The sequence below is a fragment of the Leptinotarsa decemlineata genome, unplaced genomic scaffold, assembly GCF_025532065.1.
Source record: "Leptinotarsa decemlineata unplaced genomic scaffold, Ldec_3_MD MMD2_tig00001064_RagTag_RagTag, whole genome shotgun sequence".
Lineage (NCBI taxonomy): Eukaryota > Metazoa > Arthropoda > Insecta > Coleoptera > Chrysomelidae > Leptinotarsa > Leptinotarsa decemlineata.
This window is the reverse complement of record NW_027412558.1, coordinates 4,921,391-4,948,162: the sequence shown is the minus strand read 5'-3', so window position 1 is coordinate 4,948,162 and position 26,772 is coordinate 4,921,391. Positions and strand designations below refer to the sequence as shown.

The 26,772-nt window shown below is 33.3% G+C and overlaps 1 protein-coding gene across 1 annotated transcript in view; it reads right to left on the bottom strand.

The window, feature by feature from the left end:
• Nucleotides 1–26,772, bottom strand: part of 5-HT7 (5-hydroxytryptamine receptor 7) — a 290,467-nt gene that overhangs the window by 158,074 nt on the left and 105,621 nt on the right. Inside the window, exon 2 of the mRNA XM_074175555.1 lies at nt 8,809–8,828. The gene's annotated coding sequence lies outside the window, so the exon portion shown is untranslated. The remainder of the gene's footprint in view (nt 1–8,808; nt 8,829–26,772) is intronic.

Genomic DNA, 26,772 nt, shown 5'->3' with positions numbered 1-26,772 from the left:
AGATAGACGGTTTTTGAAATAGAGATGATCATGCAGTGGTATAACAAATACAGAAAAAACTCATAGTGGCTAGAAAGTAGATATATGGGTGAATTCATCAGTTCGGACTTCCATTGCCTAATATATATAAATCTATTTGAAATCCCTCAAAGAATCTATAAAGCATTAGTAAGATTAGCTGAGAAATAACAATTATATCAAGCAAAAAGAATTGAAATTACAATGAAATAAAATATACAAGCAACAATCAAAAATTGAAAAAGAAAGTTTTTGGCTTTCTACTACTCCATCTGATACAAAAAAAGGGATGAGAGAATCTTCCAAAGAAAGGAATGAAGTAATCAATTTGAAACTCTATACATGAATGTGTAGATCATGCAAAGAAGTAACTTTCAGATACAAACTGAAAGAAAGTCCTCCTGAAACAGCTACTCTCATATAAACATTGAATTACACGAAAGAAAATAATTCTTTCGAAACAAATACTTCTATATGAACACTGAATTATGCAGAAGATACTTTTCTCTACTCAGTTTGTATTTCAAACATTTGTTGTGGAATAAGAATCAGATATCATTCACATGAGTTCTACTTTGAATGAATGGTAATAAATTGTACTCACATAGAACACTGTCACCCTCACTGGTATACACCGATGTTTCGCCTTAAGACACTTGCCCTAAGGCTTTGGAAGATTCTCTCATCCCTTTTTTTGTATCAGATGGAGTAGTAGAAAGCCAAAAACTTTCTTTCCCAAAAAATTAATCACTCCTAAAAATATAACCCCTTCAATTCAAAAATTGAACTATTGACACGAGCCGAAAATTAAAAATCATTAACAATAAATTAAAATTGAAGGATTCCAAACCAAGTTACTTCACATTTCAATTCTCAGTATCCACAATCGTCGTGTTGATAGTTCAATTTTTGATTGTTGCTTGTATTTTATATCATTTCAATTTCAGATTTTTTTTGCTTTATATGATTGTTATTTTTCAGTTGATCCTTTCAATTTTTTATACATTCTTTCAGGGATTTCAAATCAATGTATATCATACTAGACAATGGTAGTTGATATTGTCAACCACCTTCATATGGTGATGGAAATTTTCATTAATGTAGGAGGCAAGAAATAGATAAACATGTCAGAAAAAAACGAGTTGATAACTCGAGAGTGATAAAAAATCTAGCATTTTAATATATATTTGAACAATCCCAAATTTTTCATTTTCATGTATTACTTTCTTTTTGTCTTAGCTTAGATAGATTTTTTGTGAGATTGAGTGGAAGAACAACTCGAAAGCACTTGTGCTAATTGATTTGAACTTCGCCTTTTTTTATATTAGCAACTGGCTCTGTATAATTTATCTGAATATTTGTATGTAACTACAGCTGAGAAACAATAAAGACGATTATTATTATTATTATTATTAAATTATTCAGAAGCATATAATATATTCAGAATTTGAAAAAGAAACAATTTCGGAAGAAATACTAATGATGATTAGGAATATATTCTGAATTTAGGGTATACTTCACAGAAAAAACAAATTAACGTCAATTGTCGGTAGTATGATAGTATAGTATATAACTAACAAAATTATCAATGAAATACCCCAATGGATACAACCAAAGGAAATGAGACTGAAGTGTTCACATATTTCTTTCTGTTTCGTATTTTCATCAATGCTAAAAACATCTACGAACTTCAAACAAGACTCCAATTTTGAGGCCGTCGTGCATTACTTAGGATTATCCTTGAAAAAAATTTGAGTCTAACAATGCTTTGGAGATGGAAAATGTCATATCAATATATTACACGTAAGGAGAAGTGAGCTCATTGTAAAAATTCATTGACATTTGATATGTCTCTTGAATCACATATTGAAATCCTACCCCTTAAACTTTTATTGTTCCAACAATTCCTACATCACTACGTACTATATTTATGATATTAACGATATTTCTGCCTGTAATTTTTGGACGAAAGATTTAGAGAAATTTATAATCAAGCAGTGAGACGAAGCATTCTTGATAAAGATATTCAGTTCTCTATCGATTATACTACAAGCGGTATCATTTTCTATCGGAGGAAAATAAAAACCAATCTGAGTATTATCTGCTTACAGTGAATGTTACAATATCGAAAACTTGTAATGAGATTGGAGGTATATACCGCAAACAACAGTGGTCCATGAATTCATCCTTGGAGAACTCCAAATTCAAAAAATGAATAATTTAATTGCATTTGATCAATTTTAACACTTTGGGATCCATCCTTAAGGTAATTTTCACAGCATCTGGTGAGAGAACCAAATAGTTCAGAATTTGAATTATGAAAGATGAGTAACAAGGAATAAATCAGTAGCTGCAGCCCAGTGGCGTAGCGAAGGGGGTCTAGAAGTCCCCGGAGTTTTGAAACAGATAAAAAAAATTAGCGTGGAGAAGGTAAAGGAAAGGAATATTTCATCAGTTCGGACTTCCGTTGTCTAATATAATATAAATTGATTTGAAATCCCTGAAAAAAATAAAAATATTAACCGAAAATAACAATTTCATTAAAACAAAAAACTGAAATTACAAGAAAATAACATACAAGCTACAACCAGAAAATAAAAAATTGAAATATTAATAAAAACTGAAAATCAAAAAATATTAACAAAAATGAAAAATAAAAATACGTCACTAGTGAAGTTACTTGGTTTGAAATCTTTTAATTCGTATTTTTTTTTCATTTTTCATTTTTGTTAATGATATATTTTAATTTTCAGCTTTTATCAATATTTCAATTATTTATTTTCATTTTTTATTTATGTTAATAATATTTTTTAACTTCCAGCTTTTATTAATATTTCAATTTTTATTTTCTGGTTGTAGCTTGTATGTTATTTACTTGTAATTTCAGTTTTTTGTTTTAATAAAATTATTATTTTCGGTTAATCTATTTATTTTTTTCAGAGATTTCACATCAATTTATATTATATTACACAATGGTCTGAACTGATGAAATACACCACGAAACATTGTCAACCACCTTCAAACAAAAATGGAAGAAAGAAAAGTTATCATTACTCGTGTTTACAAACATTGAATTATCATACCGTTTTTGGTTTGTGTTTTTGTGTGAATCATGAATTATCAAACGATACGTTTGAGCTTGGCAGCTCGAGTAGTGTGAGGGCGGTGTTTATATAGCTAGCCAAATTTCGTCTGAACTGTCACAGTAAGTCTAGTTCGCACGCCAGCCGCTAGTGGAAATAGGAGATTAGGGCTGTAACTTGGAGCATTATTTTTTAAATTCCCTTATGTAATGGTAAACGTTAAAAATATACTTTAGCTATTCTCACACACTGTTGTTTCTCCAACCTTATTCATCTATTTGAAAGAGTTTGGAGCTCTGGACAAAACTACAACGCTATATTTATGTTTATTTGGATTAAATACAATTACTTTGCTTCATCAAGAAAGAACTGAAATAATATCGATATATCATGAATTTAAGCTTTCTCGATTATGGAAAATGTTGAAATCAGTTCCAAATCCTCTATTTATTACCCTGTTTTTTGAAGATTTTTGCCGGGGGATTACCCCGGACCCCTCATGTTTTTAGACCCCTTCGAACGAAATTCCTGGCCCGCTTCAAAACCATGTTGATGAGGAATACTATATTACTCAAATATTCCCCCAATTCAACCTGTCTAATTTGTTTGCTCATTCATTTTTTGTGAGCGCAAATGAAAGGTTTTCTTTTAACCGAAATCAACGTTTTCTCCTGTAAACCCCGGCCTGGGTAAACAGCCATCACACTCTGTCATGACCCGTAACTCCCAACAGCCTGTACGCTAATTCAATCTCGCATAACTGGAAACTGAACAGAAGGGTACTTCATTACACGTAATACGCATTTTAGCCCAATTAGAGTTAAGGGCTTTGGGGCAATTGACTCTAATGTTCTATGTTCTCATCTCCGTATCGAGGCAGGGATATAATTTGACACATGTATGAGCTTTCAATGCTTTGAATTTATTGACTAGTGACCCGACCTGCCCCCGCACAGGTAGCGGAAAATTAGCCTCTTTTTTTGGTAATAGTGTCATATCAGCTTGGCCATGTGAAAAGATCTAGCACATCTTTCGGGTATAAATTTGACGGATGTGCTATTGAAGAAACATGGAATCACTAGAAAGTTATGGAACACTCCAGATCATTCGAAAATATTCCAGTGCGCGTGTCTTCAACTATAGCTGACTCATAAAACTATCTTTTTCTACGGATGTCATTACTGGCATTCACTATTGCCAGACGGACAATTTCCATCTAGCCACTGACTTCCTTCATCGTACTCAAACTACCAGGGTGGTTCCATAAGTACCCGACGTGGCCTAGATATGGCGGTATCAGAAAGAACACAATCCAAGTTTGTTGTTATGAATTTGATGACGCTGCGTTGTTTGGTGTTTTGAAAAAGTTGGTAATCGTTATACTTTATTTTTTTCCTGATACTTTTTTATAAGCATGGAAATCGTCACATACACAAGTAAAGATTGTGGTTGAAAAATATCAAGCGATAGGAACATATGTAATATACATGTGAGAAAAGGAAATATATATAAATATACAGGGCTATTCAAATTCGTTTCTGTACATGGGGATCACGTAAACGATAAGAGACAGAGTATCGTTTAAATTGTGGCAGAGATGTGTATTTTAGAGACCTAATCAATGATGTGAAGAAATCGAATATAGCTCTTTTGGTTCTGGAGATATACAGGAAAAACCAAAAAATTCCGAATTATTTTTTTGCCTATATTTTCTTTATTCGCAGACATATTGAAAATCTGTCCACATTTTGCTATTGGCACTTGATGTGGGCTCTCAGAATATATCCATGAATCCTTTATACAGGGTGTCATCTGACTTTGGCCACCCCCATCTTTGAATTTTTAAATACGGACCTGTATTTTTTGTTGTAGTTTTTGAATCGTAGACGTTCACTTCATACTGAGAAATCAAATTCAAATATATATTTCGGGATGTTTCGGTAATATTCGATTATAATTGTGTGAATTATTCTCTTTTGAATTACGGCCCTGGAAATTGGTTGACTGAGTTGAATAAAAACATAATAACAACTGTCACTTCTCCCTATGTATTGTAGAGTTTTTTTTCATTTTTAGGTGCCTATTAATATTTTTTCCATTGCTCTGAGCGTTTTCTACAATGAACTTCGAATAAGAAAACGTTTTATGATTATTTAAATGGAAGCAATAATAACATCCGAAATGAACACTATAATTTTAATGAAAATTGAAATGAAGTAATTTATATAGGTACCCAAAAAAATTATTGCCGCAATAAATGTTCGAATTGCAGTCCTTCCATTTCGAGACATTTTTAAACTCGATTTTTCAAATTATTCATTGCCCTTATTACACTTATTTGCTGCATTGTTGCGAAATCATTCAAAATCCTCAATCTCCAGTCTTCCACATTTTTTATCTCTCTGCCAGCGTAAATCCTATTTTTCAATGTCCCCCATAGAAAAAAAGTCCAATATAGTAAGATCTGGTGATCTTGCAGGCCACTATATTGTCCCATTATTTGTCTCGAAATGGAAGGACTCCAATTCGAACATTCATTGCACAATTAATTTTTTTGTGTATATAAATTACTTACTTCATTTCAATTTTCATTATAATTATAGTGTTCGTTTCGGATGTTATTATTGCTACAATTTTTTGTTCTGCTCATCAAAACACATATAATATTATTTTTGTTATAGATATGTTTCAGATAATCATAAAAGGTTTTCTTATTAGAAGTTCATTGTAGAAAACGCTCAGAGCAATGTAAAAAATATGAATAGTTACCTAAAAATTAAAAAAACTCGAAAAACTCTACGGTACATAGGGAGACGTGAAAGTTGCTATTGTGTTTTTATTCAACTCAGTCAACCAATTTCCAGGGCCGTAACTCAAAAAGGAATAATTCACACAATTATAATCGAATATTACCGAAAAATCTCGATATATAAAACTTAATTCAATTTCTCAGTATGAAGTGAACGTCTACGATCCAAAAACTACAACAAAAAATACAGGTCCGTATATAAACATTCTAAGATGGGGGGGCCCAAGTCAGATGACATACTATATAAAAGATTCATAGATATATTTTGAGAGCCTACATTAAGTGCCAAGAGCAGAATGTGGACAGATTTTCAATATGTCTGCGAATGAAGAAGATATAGGCAAAAAAATATTTTGGGATTTTTTGGTTTTTCCTGTATATCCAGGAACCAAAAGAGCTATATTCGATTTCTTCACATCACTGAATAGGTCTCTAAAATATGCAACTTTGCCATAATTCAACCGACACTCTATCTCTCATCGTTTACGAGATTCCCATGTACAGAAATGAATTTGAATAGCCCTGTATAATGAGAGTACAAAAAAAGTTAATTCTGTTATATACTTACTGAGCTTACATTATATATGTGAAATTATTGCTAATATTCATAATGTTAACTGAGTTCTATAACTTTTATTACTTTAATATACATTATATACTAACCACACTTTTAAACATTGTAGAGTTTTCCACTAATAGCTATCCCTTCCTTTAAAAGTAGAGGAATCATGTTTATTTCTTGTAATTACTTTATTCTTTGTAAATTTCCAGTGTAACCACTGCCTTTCATGAAATAAATTGATTGATTGATAAAGAAGTGATGTCTGCAGTTGATAGTTATTTTGAGCAGCAAGACAGTTCTCATTGTAAAAACGGTATCGAACGTCGCTAGGAAAAGTGTATAGAACTGCAAGGGATAATGTTGAAAAACAAATAGTTTCTTATTCAAAATTTTGTATTTTCTTGGTTGGGCCGGATATTTCTTGAACCTCTTACTATGCGAAGTTGATAATCAAATCACTATAGCTGTGATGTAATTGACCAATACTTGATGAAAATCCAAGTACCAAGTAAGAGAAGAAGAATTTCATTTCTAACCTTTCTACTTCAGATGTAATGGGTCATCTTTGTAGTTGAACCCATGCTCCTGTCAAAAAAGGGTTTGCAAATGTGGATATTATCTACACATTCAAGAAACCACTTCTATGTTCTTTTATTCTTCGAAAAAAAGGTATTTCCGTTTGATCAAGATGAATTTTTGGGCAAGAACACAAGACAAATTTCATACTCCTGATCTATCAGACACTGAAATTCTGATTCTATTGCTTTCAGTGTTGCTTGCATTATAATTAATCCAGTAAGTTACGTCCCAGTCTGTCCTTTTCAAACGAGCTATGTTATTGGTGGCTTCATCGAAGTCTGCCAGTGTCTTATGACGGTTATTGAAGTGGGATAAGCCTGATGAATGGTTTGTTTCCGCAGTTTTGAACCAGCTGAACATTCTTTCAGGATCAAACTCAGATCCATCCATCCAAACTGTCCATTTCGTTCAGATCTATTCCACTGAATATATCACTGACATAATTACACAACTGATAGTGAACCTATTTTCGTTTTATGAAGCTAATTCATATTCAATAATCAACTTGTTTTGTAACTTTGTGAAGCATCATAAATAGAATTGTACCGAATTCAATAATAAATTGATATTGTGAAACAAATACTTGGTTCAGAACAATGGATATCATATTTTGGAATTCAATGAGCCTGCAAATTCGATGATGAGTTTATTTTCATTGTTAATCGACTGACAGATTTATTCTATGATTTACTATGGGTCGTTAGAGTTCAAACTATCGATACCAATCACATCATTCATTTTAATTTGGTTTTCTTTTTACTAACGGAAGTCAAACGAACGACCAAATGGACTTTTTTCTGTTTATTTATTTCCTGGATTTTTTGACGAAATTATGAACCTTTGTTTATGATCCATAATTTGAAGTTTCATATATTTTCGAAACTCAGAGCAACAATTCAGAGGTTTGTTCACTTTTCTGCATTCATTATCAGCTAATCTTTCTGTTATCTAGATTTTTCTTTTGGTCAATTCTCTTCGGATCTTTATCATTGTGAGGATAATGGGTAGTCCTTCAGTTTTAGTATGGAAATGTCAGTTGCTTTGTTATTATTGGGTATTTTACATAAAATATATTCATAATGGATATCCAAATTAGGTAGAAACATAAAAAATGAAGCATCTTATATATAAAAATTGACAAAAGAATTCATATCGTACTTCAATCTGACAGAAATTAAAAAGTGTCACTACAAAAATGAGGATTTTAATTCTGATAGAATACAAATAGATTCTCTTGATGAAAATTGAATGAATTTAGGTCGATGATGGTCACTATCTTGCACTGACGAGTGGCTAAAGAGCCCGAAACCGGTCTGCAAGTGTGCCCATTACAAAATTGAAGGTCGACTCTTTCAGTTGTAATGCTAATTGCATATGCAGGAAATTTTCTGTGAAGATTCCTGCAATGACGCCTGTCGGATATAATCCAACGCCCTTCGTGGTATTAGCCAGGGAAGTAGTTGTTTTCTGATAGGCGTCAGTCCATTAAACCTACTGCGTAGGTATATCGAGACTGGTTCGAACGTTTAAAGTTAATTTGCTTTAGATTTGAGTAAATAGTGTAAGAATCCAAATATTCATTCATAAATTAGTCAATATATTCATATCGACCTTGAGGAAGTAGAAAAATATAACTCTGATGATGAATGTGAACATGTGAAATTTTTGGAAATGGAAAGATGATCGGAATTTTGGAAAAGAAGTGGCTGTATAAGAAAAAAGTTTCGTTTTACATATTGAAGAATGAAGTTACTCACCATAGGCTCCACTTTCAATCCTGAAACAGAAAAAAAACTTTATGAGAAAAATTATCTAAAATTTCTTGAGGATTATTCATCTAGCTCACAACATTATACGTCTATATTATATGTTTGATGGAAATTTGATGGAAGTATGAGGGCACTAAACTACCCTGTTTTTTCAAGGTGGTTGACAATGTTTCGTGGTGTATTTCATTAGTTCGGGCTTCCATTGTTTAATATAAAAGAAATTGATTTGAAATCCCTGGGATCTCCAAGATATGTATGTTGGGAAATCCCAACCTTCTCCTGGTTTTTTCCCTTTTTTTTATCACCACTTTTTATCCTCCCCTTTTTATTTTTCATCAATTTTTTTACTATTATTTTTCTCTATCTTCACGGCCCAAAATTTCTCAACTTTTTCCCAACTTATTCCCAAGTCGAAAAAGCAGGGGGGGAGGCTCCTTCCCATCCCCCCATGGCAACGGCCCTATTTACATTATCTTATGAAACCCTGAATATTGATACATTATATTGATGAATTCGCCTCCAATAAAAATGTCATGTACTTCTTTCCGTCAATGTCTCTGGGCGTTTCACGGACTGCCAAGTATTTCCAGAACTCTATTTTATATCCGTTTCAATAAATATGGAACATTTCACAGCTGTCGTACTGGAATCATTTCAAACACACATTCCACTTTTCGATCTGCAGAATCAATTCGCAAAAGATATACTGTTCAATCGTATCCCATTCCCGTATTCTCACTCTTGTACACGTTCCACTCGACCTACATAACTCCCAATAAATCTTCGACAGTGAAGTGACAAATCGAAAAGAGAGCTGGAATAATATTTATTTATGATACACTGCCAATTTATAATACACCCGTAGAACAAAAAACTGTCGTGGTCACTTTCAAGAAATTTCAAATCCATTTGAACTTGTTATACCAAAATAGTGAACATATTCGGATTCAAAACAACTGTAGTTGGGACAACAGAAGAATACACATATGTGATTAATAAATAATGCGATAAAACGCATACTTTTTGGAACATCTTTCCTTCTTCAAGTGGTGAAGAAAGTAGTTTATGCTCTTATTCAATCAGAGAGAGTATAACCTACCTTGGTATTTATGTAATTACCAAAAGGTAGTTCGGCTCAGGCTAGTCAATTATTGTAGAGGCTGGACGTGGGTGAGAAAAATATGTTTTTTAGAGTCGATGGAAAAAAGTAAGCCCTGGGGCGCCAGTGGGCCCCACTTTTGGAGTGTTGTGTCCACTAATTGTTTAATTTTTGATTTTTATATCATACCCACTCGATAAAATCTCTCTTTGTATTTATATCCTGGACCCGGATGTCACGCAGGTAGCTATAGCTGCCTACGTGGTCATGTTAGATGTAGCCTGGGAATTCTAGGTCTTCTAACTGGAAGCACAAATGTGCGATTGGCTTCTGTTGTTGACTCCGTGCATATGTGTTATTTCCTGCTTTCGGCAAACAAGTGTTGCACATCTTTACACTTGGCTACACACCGCGCTGATGAGGCCAATAGCCAGAAACACGTGTCCGCGGTTTGCCCCACTTTTGGAGTGTTGTGTCCACTAATTGTTTTATTTTTGATTTTTATATCATACCCACTCGATAAAATCTCTCTTTGTATTTATATCCTGGACCCGGATGTCACGCAGGTAGCTATAGCTGCCTACGTGGTCATGTTAGATGTAGCCTAGGAATTCTAGGTCTTCTAACTGGAACCACAAATGTGCGGTTGGCTTCTGTTGTTGACTCCGTGCATATGTGTTATTTCCTGCTTTCGGCAAACAAGTGTTGCCCATCTTTACACTTGGCTACACTGCGCTGATGAAGCCAATAGCCAGAAACACGTGTCCGCGGTTTGCCCCACTTTTGGAGTGTTGTGTCCACTAATTGTTTCATTTTTGATTTTTATATCATACCCACTCGATAAAATCTCTCTTTATTTATATATATATATATATATATATATATATATATATATATATATATATATATATATAATTATTATATATATATATATATATATTAAGTATTGGTTCTTTAAACTTTATAAATATATATATATATATATATATATATATATATATATATATATATATATATATATAAAGTTTAACGAACCAATACTTGATACAAAAAAACGTTCACAGTAGAGATATTAATACGCCGCTAAAGGCCGTTTTGATCACGATATTACTACTGGAGAACTCTTACTTCGGAACAATATCGAATCAAAAGATTCGACTATTGAACTGACAGAGATATACCTTTACGTAAATTGAAAATGAGGAAATAAATGAGCAGTTAAAAGTAACTGCCTGAATCTTAATTTATCCAGAATCTACTTTTCGATTGACTTCAATCAAACTCGATGATTATTACCCCCGCCAACAGCTGTCTTAGGTGCTCAGAGGAAAGGAAAATGCTCAAAACTACTCCAATTTTAGGCCCCTGCGATGCAAAGAAATGCTCCACACGGTGAAAAGGTACTTTGTGCAAGAGCCTAGAATTATTTATTAACAAAATTAGAATTCCTGAAATCATAATAAAAAAAAGAACCCTGAGATTATTTTGATACGATTATAATAACTATCGAAAGCAAATTATTACAACAACAATTATCATCACTTCGTATCGTAATAGTACCTACCTATCTCACAGAGACCAACATTTTATAGAACTGTAAGGATGAAGGACACTATAAACCTTCAATATCACCAGATTAGGGAGCGATGTCCCCGACATTGTCTGGTTCGACGTTTTCGAGAGGCTTTCATCTTTCGAAAGAGAAAGTGTCGGACTCCGATCGACTTTTTTATAACACTCCAAAGTGGAATACTAGCAGCACGGAAAATAAATTACACTTTGGGCTCTATTTCCCATCTGAATTGCCGACGCTGAATGGAAAGGACGGTAGCAATCCTTTTTTAATTAACATCAAAATGTCATTTCCGGAAGAGTGACAGGACCGAAGGTCGGTTTATGCGCTTCGCTACCCACGAGAACCGATAGACAATGCGTTTTTCCCATACAGAGCCACATTCGATCACTTACAACCTGGGAGTTGTGAATATACATCACTAGCGAACTGCCTCGGTTCCGCACGGGTGCAATGCTGATACTAAATGTTTTTACCACAGTTCAACCACGAATTTTATAAATAGGATTCACATGGCTGCTTTCTTTCTGGATATGTATTAAGATACATTGCTGCTGTATTTACAGTATTTTTGTGGCACAAAATGTAGCACGTTAGCATGTCAAACTTTTCTTTATGGCTATAATGCTCACCCGGCATATTCGACGATAATAACACGATATTATCTATTCAACAATAAATAATAATAACGACAACAGTATCAACAACTCTAAAAACAACAACTCGACAAACAGGCTAACAACAACGACAATTACTATTCTATCGTGTAATTAAATAATATTTGACAGGCTCGGTGACAGGTATTTACGTCAAAGCATTTGTTTGCAACGCCTACTTAAAGATTTTTTTAAAACTAGAAAAAATGTAATTTTCCTTCAAATTAAAAAAAAACAATGGCATGTGATACATCGTTGAATTCGTAATAAAAAATGGAATCAGATACAGGGTGTACTTTTGTTTCGGGTCATATAAAAAAATAAAGTTGATGATGGTTTCTTGAAAACGAAACGTCGGATATAGAATCTAAAAATACCATCGTATAGTACCTTGAAAGTGCTAATGACAAAGTGTTATTCGTTTTTTGATATCTTTTCAAATGAAGTCAGAAAAAATAAAATTGATATTGTCAAATTCTCGTTTCTCCCAAATATCTCAGCAGGCCATGAAAATTCTTCAAGTTTCTAAACGGCATGTGAATAAGCTTCAAAGAACACAACTTTTTCCTAATTCAACCTAAGCTGTATCTCCAACAGGTACTGAGATTCCCATGCTTAGGATCCTTATCTTGGACACACTGTATATACCATTACAGATAATAAATAAATAAATCATTACAGATATGTAAGCATCTGAAATACTAAGAGTTGAAATACATCATCGTAATATTACTTTAAGTCATAGTAGGCTTTTTGCAGAAGTACTCCTTCGAACAATTTTCTGAATGTTTTTAAATTTGCTATTGCCCTATAGCATATTGGAAGGTGGAAAGAAAATTTTGTAATTGCTGATTTTGGGATTGGCAAGGGTAAATTCCGACTTCCTCTCGTGTGGTAACGTCTGTCATTAATAACTGCTGAGTTGGAATATTTTTTGTGAATTGAGCAAACGGTTTCTAACAGGAATAAACAAGGAACAGTAAGAATTTTGTGACTGATGAAAAGTGGTATGTAGTGGTTTTGTGATTTGCCCTTCATATGTATCTGAGAGCCTATTTTTGTAGAACGAATACTCAATTTAGTAGTTGTTGACAACAAAAGCTCCAAAAGGCAATTCCATATTTCAAGTGCGACTCTACCAAGGAAAAATACACAGTTCTGGCTGAGAATTGATTGAGTTCGTTAGGAACAACTCGAACTGCTATTTTTTTTGCATAAATTTGTTATATACTCATCAAATTTCAATTTATCATCTATAAATACCCCTAAAAATTTTGTGTGACTTTTGTTAACTATAGCGTGATTTTCTGTAAGTAAGTCGTCAAAATTGAGTTTGAAGCAAACTATTTTTGTTTTATTTGTGTTGAAACATAAAGAGTTTATATCGCACCACTGTTCAACCCTATAGAGATCCAGGGTTATGATGTCTTTGAGATTATCTTCATTCGCCCCACGCCAAAGGATCGTGGTGTCATCCGCTAAAAGTGTGAACTTTCCTTTAATATCAATGGTTACCAGATCAATCAGATAAATCAGAAAAAGGATAGGACCCAGAACCGAACCTTGTCGTACACCTGATGAATTATACTCAATATGTGATGTTTTTCCTTGGAGTTTTACTAATCATGATTCATCACCAGTTATGTACATTTCAAGCACATCTGGATCGCCGTTGACGTTATTCCAGCATTCCTGGGCGATGCTCGTGCGACGGTTTTTTTGGTTGAAATTCAGCAATTTTGAAACGAACTTTGCTTCATGCGCAAAATTTCCGAAATTGTATGGCTTGAGCCAACCGTATGCCACCGTATGCCACTGTCAACACCTCAAGCGTTTTCGATCACCTCATTCGATTTTTTACACAAATTTCAGTGATCCATTTTTTTGACAAAAAAAAATTGCAAAATTCTAACTTTTGTGCCTGTCACCAACAAACTAGGTAGCTGAAACTAAAAATCTGTGTTTTCATCAACCAGCTATCGCACCCTTACGAACGGCAACCCTCAGAAGTAGAAATTTGTGCTAGCTAAGGATTAACGAGGTCTTACCTTTTAACATGTGATTCCTAACACTTGTTTTTTGAAAAGACCACGTATCTCAGTCGTCGAAAATTATACTTTTGTTCAATGTAAAAATCTGAAAATTCAAGAACAACAGAGAGAATCAACGATTTCCTCCGCTTCCGTCCTCGCTTGTGGAATCATGTACTTGAGACCATTTGAAGTGGGTTCCGTTCCATTTTGAGTATTTCCACTGTTTGGCTCATCCATTTTTGCCAGTTTGACTGATTAAATCACGAGAAGTAAATGAAACTACTTTTTGATTGAATGGGATATCAATCTTAATGATTTACTCTTTTGTCAAAATTTTTTTCTCAAAAATAACACTACTCTCAAGATTTTTCATCGAAAAAATGCGTTTTTTGAATAATTAAATAGTTCTTTCAGATTACGCTTGCGTTTCTTTTCCCCTCAATTGGAGACTAAACATCAAGGCTTCAATTTGTTTTCGAGTTTGAGGCCCATACCTAAATAAACATGAACAGTTAAGATTTTAATTATAGAAAATGAGAACAAACTTGCACGGAGATATTATCAACTGAAATCTATGTAACTGACTTTGCAATGCAAAATATCATTGCTAATTTCAACAAAACAAATAAAATATCAGAAATATACCCGAAACAGGAATTAACTTTCAATTAATGAACCTAAAAGCGGATTTTGCGTTGGAATATTGTCAATTATGACTGTATCAATAACTCCAAAATATTCAATTTCCATTTGAATTACGGTAATTTATTTATTAAATGTTAATTTTGTGCAAAATATTCATATTGAATGTAACATTGTATCAGTTTCGATGGGACATGAATTAATTTTGTGATTGCATTCAAAATTATGACTCATCATGAAAGTTTAGTGAATTCGTAAAATTTACGACATAGTTTCACCTTCTTAATGGTTTTTGTTATTTTGAATTTTTATTGAAACAAAAAGAAAATCTCAAGGACTCTTCCAACATAGCGAGTTTGTTAGTTTCAACTCAATTTTGTGAACCAAAGTTATGAATTTTCGAATGGAATGTCTTCAACGTTTGTTTGAAGGTGGTTGACAATGTTTCGTTGTGTATTTCATCAGTTCAGATTTCCGTTGTCTAATATAATATATATTGATATGAAATCCCTGAAAAAAATTAAAAAGATTAACCGAAAATAACAAAAAACAAGAACAAAAAACTGAAATCACAAAGAAATAACATATAAGCCAACAACCAAAATAATAAAAATTGAAATATCAATAAAAGCTGAAAATTAAAAATATCATTAACAAAAAATGAAAAATAAAAATTAAAATATTACAAACCAAGTTACGTCACGACTTTTCATTTGTTAGTATCCACTTCGGGTGATAACTGGACTTATTCCTCCGAGATCCGACGAACCAACCAATAAATAAATGAATGAACGAACTAATGAATGAACAAATGAACGAATCAATGATTGAATGAATACAGGAATGAACTGATGGATAAATGAAAGACCTAACAAACGAACTGATGAATGAATAAATGAATGATAGAACTGATGAATAAATTAATGGAAGAACGAAGGAACGAATCATTGAATGAATGAACGCATGAACGATCGAGTCAATGAATAAATGAATGAACGAACGATATAATGAACAAATTAATGAACAAACGAACGAATGAAGGAATCAATGAATGAATGTATAAACGAATGAACCAATGAATAAATGAATGAACGAACGAACTAATGAATGAACGAACGAATCAACGAATCAATGAATGAACGAACGAATAAACGAATCAATGAATGATCGAATGAACTGATGAATAGATGAATTGATGAACAAACGAATGAACGAATCAATGAATGAATAAACGGATGAAGGAACAAAAGAATCAAAGAGTTAATGAATGAATGAACGAACTGATGAGTGAAAGAATGAACGAACGAACTGATTAATGAACAAACGAACGAATGAACGAATCAATGAATAAATAGATGAACGAACGAACCAATTAATAAATGGATGAACGAACGAACCAATTAATAAATGAATGAACGAACGAACTAATGAGTGGAAGAATGAACGAACGAACTAATGAATGAATTAAAGAACAAACGAACTAATTAATGAATTAATGAACAAACGAACGAATGAACGAATCAATCAATAAACGGATGAACGAACGAACTAATGAATAAATGAATAAACGAACGAATTGATGAATGAACGAACGAATCAATGAATGAACGAAACGAGTCAATGAATGAATGAATGATCGAATGAACTGATGAATAAATGAATTAACGAACAAACGAATTAACGAATCAATGAATGAATAAACGAATGAAGGAACAGGAGAATCAGATAAATAATGAATGGACGAACGAACTAATGAGTTGAAGAATGAACGAACGGACTAATTAATGAATTATTGAACGAACGAACGTATGAACGAATCAATGAATAAATGGATGAACGAACGAACCAATGAATAAATGAATGAACGAACGAACTAATGAATGAACGAACGAACTAATGAATTAACGAACGAATCAATCAATGAACAAAACGAATCAATGAATGAATGAATGATCGAATGAACTGATGAATAAATGAATTAACGAACAAACCAATGAACGAATCAATTAATAAATAAACGAAAGAAGGAACAAGAGAATCAATGAATAAATGAATGAACGAACGAACTAATGAATAAACTAATGACCGATTGAACGAACGAATGAATGAATTGATGAATGTTGTTGTTGAATTATGTTTTTTAGCTGTCGCACCCCTACGAAAGACAACCTTCAGAAGTCGAAACTTGTGCGATCTAAGGACTAACGAGGTATTACCGTTCAACGTGTTGGACGATAGCAAGTGAAAATCGATCATTCAGCCTGCGGCTTGAACCAGCTACTCACACATCGGTCGATTGTGGAAGTGAACAAAGCACCCACATCGAATCGCCCGGCTACCGACCTACCAATGAATGGACAGACGAGCTGATGGATGTGACTGATCAATTCATTTGAGACTTGAATATGATTTGAGACATTTAACGCCTATACAACTGGCGTATCGCTCATTAAGAAACATATTATGACGAATTCATTATGATGCAGTTCATTTTCAAAACTTAAATCAGGTGTTCGGGCTCTGTTTCGTTCTTTGGTCTCTGTGAATAAAGAAACTTAAGAAAACTCAATTTTCCACAACAAAAGATTAAGAACTTTCGGAATATTGTTTCCCGGTTCGGTTGGAAAAACAAACCCGCAAATAATATTTTCCATTCTCTGTACATCTGTCAATCTAAATTAATATTTGCGAACACATTTTCTTTCGTATGATTGATTACCACCTGCTCAGCCGATCAGTAAACACCTCGTATAATTCAAGCGACTAAACGAATTTAATAACAAAAATGTCGAAGAAAAACGGAACGATGCCAGTGACAAGTTTTCAGCCAATACAAAAACGCGCGTAAGCCATTCAAACATCGGAACGAGGCGTGATTGATGATGCTTTTTCTCTTAGTTCTCCCTCTTGCCATTCATCATAAGGATCTTGAAGGATATTCCTCGAATGCTGACGTATTTTCCATTTTGTCAATGGAACTGTGGCCAGGGCTATTTGCATAACGGAACCTTGAAATATAAAACGCTGTTCGGGAAAAATGGGATGGAAGTCTGCCAGCAGAGCGGTAACTGGTGTTAGTTTTTTTCAAGAAATATGAACGAGCCAAATATGTTGGCCCTTTCTGGACCTAGACTTGGGCCAGGCAGAATCGCGAATATTGCAACATTTCGTCGTATTCCATCATCGTTATTGAATTTTCTATTCTGAATTGAAGTCAGTCAGTCTATAGTTTTCAGTATCTTCAGCATTATAATCTACTACCTGATACACATTGTTCACCTACTGGTTTTTCTCCATATACTGTCTATGGAATACCGAAACATGAAATTCATGGAACATGAAAGTATGGAATTCATAAAATTCATGAAACAATGAAATCAACACGGGATAAATTTATTGATTCAATGAAGTTCCTGTTGACCACCCAGTTTTCCTGGTGCAAAGTAAAGTTAAGTAGCTATTATTGTTGATGACTATGGTACGTGTCTATTATGCTTTTCTTTGAAGCTATGAGCTTTTAATGACTAACTTCAGAACTTCTGTCATGAAAAAAATATATTATATTCGGAACTGTGACATTCAAGAAGAAATATTATGGAACACAAAAGAATTAACACGCTATAGATCAATTGATTCGGTAAAGTTTCTGCTGTGTATTTTTCCAACCAGTTTTTTGGGAAAGATATTCATTTTCAATTTTTGATGAAACACAGTTGATAACTATGATACTTGTCTATCAGGACTTTTCTTGAAGCTATGAGTTTTTATGATTAACTTTAGACCTTCTCTCCTTACAAAAATATATTATATATGAAACTAAGACATCCCAGAAGGAATATCATGGAACACAACAAAATCAACACCTGATAGATTGATTGATTCGGTGAAGTTCCTGCTGTGTATTTTTCTTCCCAGTTTTTCTGGGCAGATATTCAGTTTCAATTGTTGGTAGAACTTATCATATGGATGGTGCAAAGTGAAGTTAAGTAGTTATTATAGTTTTTAACTATCGAACTTGGTCTATCAGGCATTTTCTTGAAGCTATGAACTTTTATGACTAACTTTAGACCTTTTATCCTAACAAAAATGTATTACATATAAAACTAAGACATCCAAGAAGAAATATCATGGAACACAACAAAATTAACACGTGATAGATTGATTGATTCGGTGAAGTTCCTGCTGTGTATTTTTCATCCCAGTTTTTCTGGGCAGATATTCATTTCCAATTGTTGGTAGAAGTTATCATATGGATGGTGTGGAGTGGAGTTGAGTAGTTATTATAGTTGATAACTATGATACTTGTCTATCAGGACTTTTCTTGAAGCTATGAGCTTTTATGACCAAATTTAGACCTTCTGTCCTAACAAAAAAATATTATATATGAAACTAAGACATCCAAGAAGAAATATCATGGAACACAACAAAATTAACACGTGATAGATGGATTGATTCGGTGAAGTTCCTGCTGTGTATTTTTCATCCCAGTTTTTCTGGGCAGATATTCATTTCCAATTGTTGGTAGAACTTATCATATGGATGGTGCGGAGTGGAGTTGAGTAGTTATTATAGTTGATAACTATGATACTTGTCTATCAGGACTTTTCTTGAAGCTATGAGCTTTTATGACTAACTTTAGACCTTCTGTCCTAACAAAAAAATATTATATGTGAAACTAAGACATCCAAGAAGAAATATCATGGAACACAACAAAATTAACAGATTAATTGATTCGGTGAAGTTCCTGCTGTTAATTTTTCCACTCAGTTTTTCTGGATGTATATTAATTTTCAATTTTGAATGAAACTCATTGTGAAGATAGATTAGTTAATCCAGTAAAGTTCCCGCTGAGCATTTTCTCACCCAGTTTGTCTAGTGCAGAGCAGAGTGAAGTTAAATAGATATTATAGTTGATGTCTATGGTTCTTGTTCATCATGCTATGAGCTTTTCATCATTAACTTGAGAACTTCTGTCATGACAAAAATATATAATATCTAAAACTATGACATCCAAGAATAAATATCATGGATTACAATAAAATTAACATGCGACAGATCAATTGATTCAGTGGAGTTTCTGCTCTGTATTTGTTCGCCCAGTTTTTTTTGGGTAGATATTCTTTTTAAATTCTTGATCATGAAGATAAATTGATCAATCTAATAAAATTCTACTTAACATTTTGTCAGCCAGCTTTTCTGGTGCAGATTAAAGTTAGGAAGCTATCATAGTTGATGAATATGGTACTTTTTCATTATACTTCTCCATGAAGCTATAAGCTTCATGAAATATGATAAGACCTAAATCAATTTTCTAATGACAAAACACAAGCACTACAGAAAAAACCTAAAGACACTTTCAGAGCGGTGCCCATGCGAAAGTAGCGATTCACATTGAATTTGAATCGCTGGAGATTAAATCCAATTGGGAAAACGTTTTCAGTAAGTTTATTCAACATGAACGCAGTATACTAGATGAAAAAGTTCTTGAACAGTGAAGTTCGAGAACTTTTTCATCCAAGCCATATAAATGAAATTTATATGGCTTGGATTCAATCAACAAGACATAGACACATTTTTGGAGAAGTGTCATTGTGAGAGAGATTAGTGTGGAAGAAAAGAAAGGAATACAAAAAATGTGATGCACACATGGCATGACTGAGATTATTGATATATTTAATTCTTCTTCTCTGTCAGTTTTATAGTTTATGTATATTGGTGGAGAAACAGAATGTCAAAAAGGTTTTCTTATCAATAAACTGAAAACAAAAAATGCCGTTTTTTTTTGACGAAATGAAATTTCTATAGCTTGGATTGGATCAATCAGTTGAAGTACCGATTTATACCAAATGTCATATATAGATATAATTGCTATAAACAAAGTGAAAAAACCAAGATACATCCATCACAATACTGAGACTATGGATTAAATTCATTGTTTTTTTTTTCTCGTCAGTTCTTTAGTTTCTGTGTATTTGTGAAGAAATGAAGAGCCAAAAAGGATGTTTGTTCAAGAACATCAAAATATATTTCAAATCATCCTGCTGGAGAGTTTTTTCTTGTCCATGAAGTTGTCATCAATCTTTGAAATTTGAGTTACCTTAGATACCAATGAACCTGATGTTGGATTCACTCTACCAGTTGTAGAAACGTTTTTTACGAAATGTCATGCGAAAGAATTTTTTCCGGTGACATGAAATTTTAATGAAAAATTTTTCTTAAAATCGAGTGCTGATGAGAAGTTGAGACTGGTGCAAAAGCTATATATTTTGTTTGATGTTTCCAATTTTTCTTTCCTTTTTTTGGGAGTTTCCAGGATTCAATATATTGATGGAGAAGTATCAGGTCATTGATATTTCCCAGATAAATATTTCAAATATTCATCAGGCTTATCACTTCACTGTCAGTGACACCAAAAATCAGAAAGAAAGAAGGATGGTCTGTTCCTGAATATATATGAATTTATCAACTTCTCAAGTGCCCAGCACTAGGATTTTCGAAAATGATTTTCTTTCATATGTTTTCGATCTTTGTGGTCTACTTCGTAAGTTGGAGAGTAGAGGGTACTGCTGAGTGAAACATGTGCTTGGACTTGTTTTTCCAACTTGTTAACTAGCCTGGAATAGCCCAACAGAAGAACACGTAGACCTCAAACTGTTTTGCTATATATTTTCACATCATTTCATCATATTTATCTCTTTCGTTATGTCATCATCATCAATAAACTAACATTCACTGAAGTTTGATTGCGCGACTCGAGAATTTTGAAAATTACTGAAAACCTGAAAATGAAAAAACTGGATTTGCTTGAAGGTCGTTGACAATGTTTCGTGGTGTATTTCATTAGTTCGGACCTCTATTGTCTAAAATAATATGAATTGATTTGAAATCCCTGAAAGAATCTGTAAAAAATTAAAAAGCTTTGCAAAAAATAACAATTTTATTAAACAAAAGACTGAAATTACAAAGAAATAACATACAAGCAACAACCAGAAAGATGAAAAAATTGAAATATTGATACAAGCTGATAATTAAGAAATAAAAAAATAATAACAGAAAATGAAGAATTAAAATTAAAAGATTCCAAACCAAGTTACGTCTCGACGTTACGATTGTTGGTATCAATAATTGTCTTCGGGTGATAACTGGACTTATTCATCCGAGATCTGACTATTTATAGGTCATTCGAGTGCTTTCACCTATCCCCTCTTTTCTCTCTTCGCTGCATTGGTTTTGGCTGGAGATGACCGTTTGGCGAGATTTGGTCGTTTTCCGCTTGATAAGACGTTTCCATTTGTTACGTATCTCTACGCTAGTTTGACTGAATGCGTTGTTGGACAACAAATACGCGGCTTCTTTAAATTTTCTCCTTAACCAATGTTCCTCTTTGTGGATAGATCCAGCTTGAGCCCACTTGATGTTGTGTTGATGAGTCCAAACATGCTCTGCTATTCCGGATTTGCTGGTTTCTCCTCGCTGTGGGTGTTTCTTGTGCTCAGCAATGCGAACTTTCAATGGCCTCCTAATTTCACCGATGTATAATTCTCCGCACTCGCAGGGTATTCGGTAAATGAAATTCTTGGAATCGTAGTCCGCGTTTGGTAGCCTGGTTTTCGTGAGGCTGGTACGGATAGTGTTCTCAGATCTGAAGCAGGTCCTGATGTTATCCTTGAACCCAAGCCTTCTTATCTTTTCTGATAATCCTCTAATGTAGGGAAGTACAAGTACTGGTTGTGGCGGCTTCTCTTCCTTGTGGAGTTCTTGGTGTCTTCTAGCTGAAGCCTGTTCTACCATCACTCTGGAGTAACCATTCTGTTGAAGATCATTTTTGGTGATGCCTAGTTCTTTTTCGAGACCTTCCTTTGTATTACAGAGCCTGAAAGCACGGTCTAGTAGAATCTCAATGATTCCTCTCTTAGTCAATTGATGGTGGTTGGATTTCCGTTTTAGATACTGTCCTGTTCAGGTACTGTGTGAGTGGGTTTTTGATATACAGATGTTTTCCATTTAGTGTCGGTCCTCTTCACCAATACGTCTAAGAAAGGCAATTCGTTGTGGACTTCCTTCTCCATTGTGAAAGGGATGGAAGGACTTACGTTGTTGATGTGCTTCAGGAAAGTATTTAGTTCTGCATTCCCATGGTTCCATATTATGAAGGTGTCATTAACGTATCTCAACCAGATTTGGGGCTTCTTGTGGCCAGAGTTTCAAATAGTCATATCTCGGATGAATAAGTCCAGTTATCACCCGAAGAATGATTGTGGATACTAACAATCGAAACGTCGTGACGTAACTTGGTTTGGAATCTTTTAATTTTTATTTTTCATTTTTTGGTAATAATATTTTTCAATTTTCAGATTGTATTGATATTTCAGTTTTTCATTTTTTTGGTTGTTGCTTGTATGTTATTTCTTTGTAATTTCAGTTTTTTGTTTAATAAAATTGTTATTTTTTGGTTGATCTTTTCAATTTCTTACATATTCTTTTAGGGATTTCAAATCAATTTATATCATAGTAGACAGTGGAAGTCTGAATTGATAAAATACAAAACTGGTTTTATGAACTTTTGTTTATTGTAATGATAAAGTAGACAGGATTGAAAGTATTAATTAGTGTTGATACTATTTGGAAACATATATAAAAACACTGATGTTTATTTTCCTTTGGAATCGATTGTGACCAATAAATTATACTATTCTAGTCGTTTAGACATAAGACGGTAGTGAAACAGAAGTATTTGTAATAGTGTAATGATTGTGTTTGGAATGGTGAAATAACATTTTAGTGGATCGTAAAGATAATTTTAATGTTGAAAGATCTCTATAAATTCAGGGTTCATAAATAGAAGGTGAATTGTTAGTTGCTAGGTTTCATAAAGTTGAGTAGCTATTATAATTGATGTCTAATGGTACTTGTTTATTATGTATTCCCTTGAAGCGATAAACTTTTCATGACCAACTTCAGAATTTTCAGAATTTCTGTCATTACGAAAATTTATTATTTATGGAATAGACAAGATAGGATCTGTCTCAATCCATCAGAACGTACTCATGCTCATTACTCATTTTAAATGGATCGCTTTCATTTTGGACTTTGAGGAAAACAGATAGGTCAAATCTCATATTCAGCTCTGTATCTCATTTTTCACTAATCCATCGAAAAATTGAATCTCCTTACATGAGATGCATACATTACCTGGAAGCAAACATCGTAGTTCTCCCAGGAACAGTCAGATGAATCCTTGATGACCTCAGTACCAATGAAGCAACAGATTTTAAGTAAATGCCTGTTCTGTATCTGACACCAGCTTTCTGCAAGTCATTTTACCATCGATACAAACTAGGTATATTTCCTACGAAATGCTCCACATGGAGCATTTCAAAGACAAAACACAAGAACTACAGAAAAATCCTTGGAGCGCTTTAAGATCGGTGACTGTGCGAAAATAGCGATTCACATTGGGTTTGAATCGGTGGAGATTAAATCCATTTCGAAAAACATTCTCAAGAAGTTCATTCCACATAAACACAGTTCTCCAAATGAAAGAGTTTTTGAATAGTGTGGTTTGAGGTTTACTGAGTTGAACATCAAAACGATGAGCAGTCACAGTCCGTCGCCTATTTCTGGTATGTACCGCTCGTGGTGAAATCAAATGTGCCAAGTCTCTGATGTTCTAGACATCAAGGTTGCAAGTGATGTTCGCGTGTCCAGATGGCTCTTTTCTGGATGAAATCCAGCAGCTTCAAGGTATGCTTAGGGGCTGAGCTCTATACATGAGAACAATACTCCAAAGAATATCTGATCTGAGTCTTATAAAGCTTCAAAAGTGCTGAGGTGTGTATAAACTTTTGAGAAGCAAACTTTGCAATTCCAGTGACATGATTGTGCAATTTCAACTACACAGAAAAATGAAAATCTCAAAGTGAAGAACATTTCGATTTAAAGAAATCTTGCTCTCCTATATTCATAATGAAATATTTTTTTAAACTGAAAAACATATTCTCTCAAGTTGAATTTGAATCATTATTTCAAATGAATTGAATAAATGCTTTTAAGTAAAAAAAATATTCCACCAAGATTGTGCATACATTTCAATGGAAATAATCACATTAGCTCAAGAGAAGTAAGTATGCATTCTTCAGTCTGGGCAAAATTCAATCTCGAAGCAAAACTGTTTTGGGTTTTGAAATAATGATATGTTTACTTGGAACATTATTTGAATGTCTCCGTATGAGAAATTAATTGTTTTCCTTTGAAGAGAAGCATTTATCATTGAAACGCTTCTATGTGCATGAATCAAATAAACCCATTTACTTCATCATCAAAGATGAAATTATGCTTCTGTTTATGAACTGTCCCTCTCATTTGGATATAATTACTAACTTGAATCCAAAGTATCTCATCGGTAATATGAACAGCTATAAGTGGTAAGGAAAGAAACTAAATAATACATTACATATTATGATTGGTTTATTTGAAGCAATTGCAAATCATAAATATTATCTTGAAAAAGCATGTGATAAAAAACAAAACGTAATAGAGAACTAAATTTTCTTTGCAAATCTTTGCTTGAATATCATATTCCAACCGTATACTTTTGAGAGATCATACAGTTATACAAATAACAGAAGTAAATATTCAATCAGAAAACATATATAAAAAAGGGACATATTCTTGACAAACTGCAAATTAACAAATAAAATAAAATCGAACCTACAAACAACATTACAACTCAGACAAGAGAATAAATCAATTAGATAGTAATTTTACAGAAATGAAGTTTTTAAAACTAGATGCCATTCTGGTAAATAACATTAAAAAAATCACTATCGTCGAACAAGTTCTGCATTCTGCTTTTGTTTGTCCACAATTGCCGGAACATCACTTGGAATCTGAAACGAAACAAGAAATCAGCACATCATTCTTAGCCACTATTTCAAATATATAGAAAGGTAAAAATATGAAAACAGCAGCCACTTAATAAAAAAAAAATGTTTTTTCAGTAAAACACTGTTCAAGTGGGTTCATTTCGTTAACCAGCCCAATTGTTGTTCGCATGCGTCTGGCAACCCTCAAAATTTCAAACTTGTCTGAGGTCTTATTATTTAACATACGATTCCTAGCAAGTTGAAAGGTGCTTAAACACTATTTGATCAGAAATAAATAATCAATCCAAAAGACGTACCTCAAATCCCTTTGAAGTGGACAGAAGTCTATACAGAAAAATTGCCTTTCAAAGTAATTATTAGGGGATTAATGAAAAATATTAAATGTTTCAATGAAAAAATGTAACTCATGATCATACAAACATACTTGAAGGAATATGATTCGCTATTTGAATAACAGCATTCACTGTTTTCACGTTTTTGGAAATTCATATTTCATCTCTAGTGAGTTTGGTAATATTTCTACCTATTTGTTACATTCCCAAAGGAAATCTATCAGATAATTTCAAGCTGAGTAGGGTATATTCAATTTGTCCCAATGAATAACATAAAAATATTTCTGAAGTGATTACAGAAAGCAAAGACGTTTCGGAATTCAACAAATATTTACATGTTGAAATCAGAAAGTGGCTGTCACATATAGAAGCTTTTTATACCTACTGGTAACTATTTTGGTATTTTTTGTATTATAATTTATTGTAGAAACTATAAGTACCTCTATCTTTCAATAAAAAATGAATTCGGTCCAACAAAAAATCAAATTTCACTTAGAGAAAATGCTCTCATTTGAAACAAGATAAAATTTATGTTCAAAACAAGAGATTGTCAAATTTGAATTAACGTGGGGGATTTTTCAGTTTAAATTATTATACACTTGCAGAGCTCGGCAAATGTAATAATGCATGTGTGAAAAATTACGGAGCATTGGTATAATCTCCGCCAAATAAGGGCAAAATTAAGAGTTGCCATCAAAGTTTACCACTTTCTCTTTGATTCTACGTATACA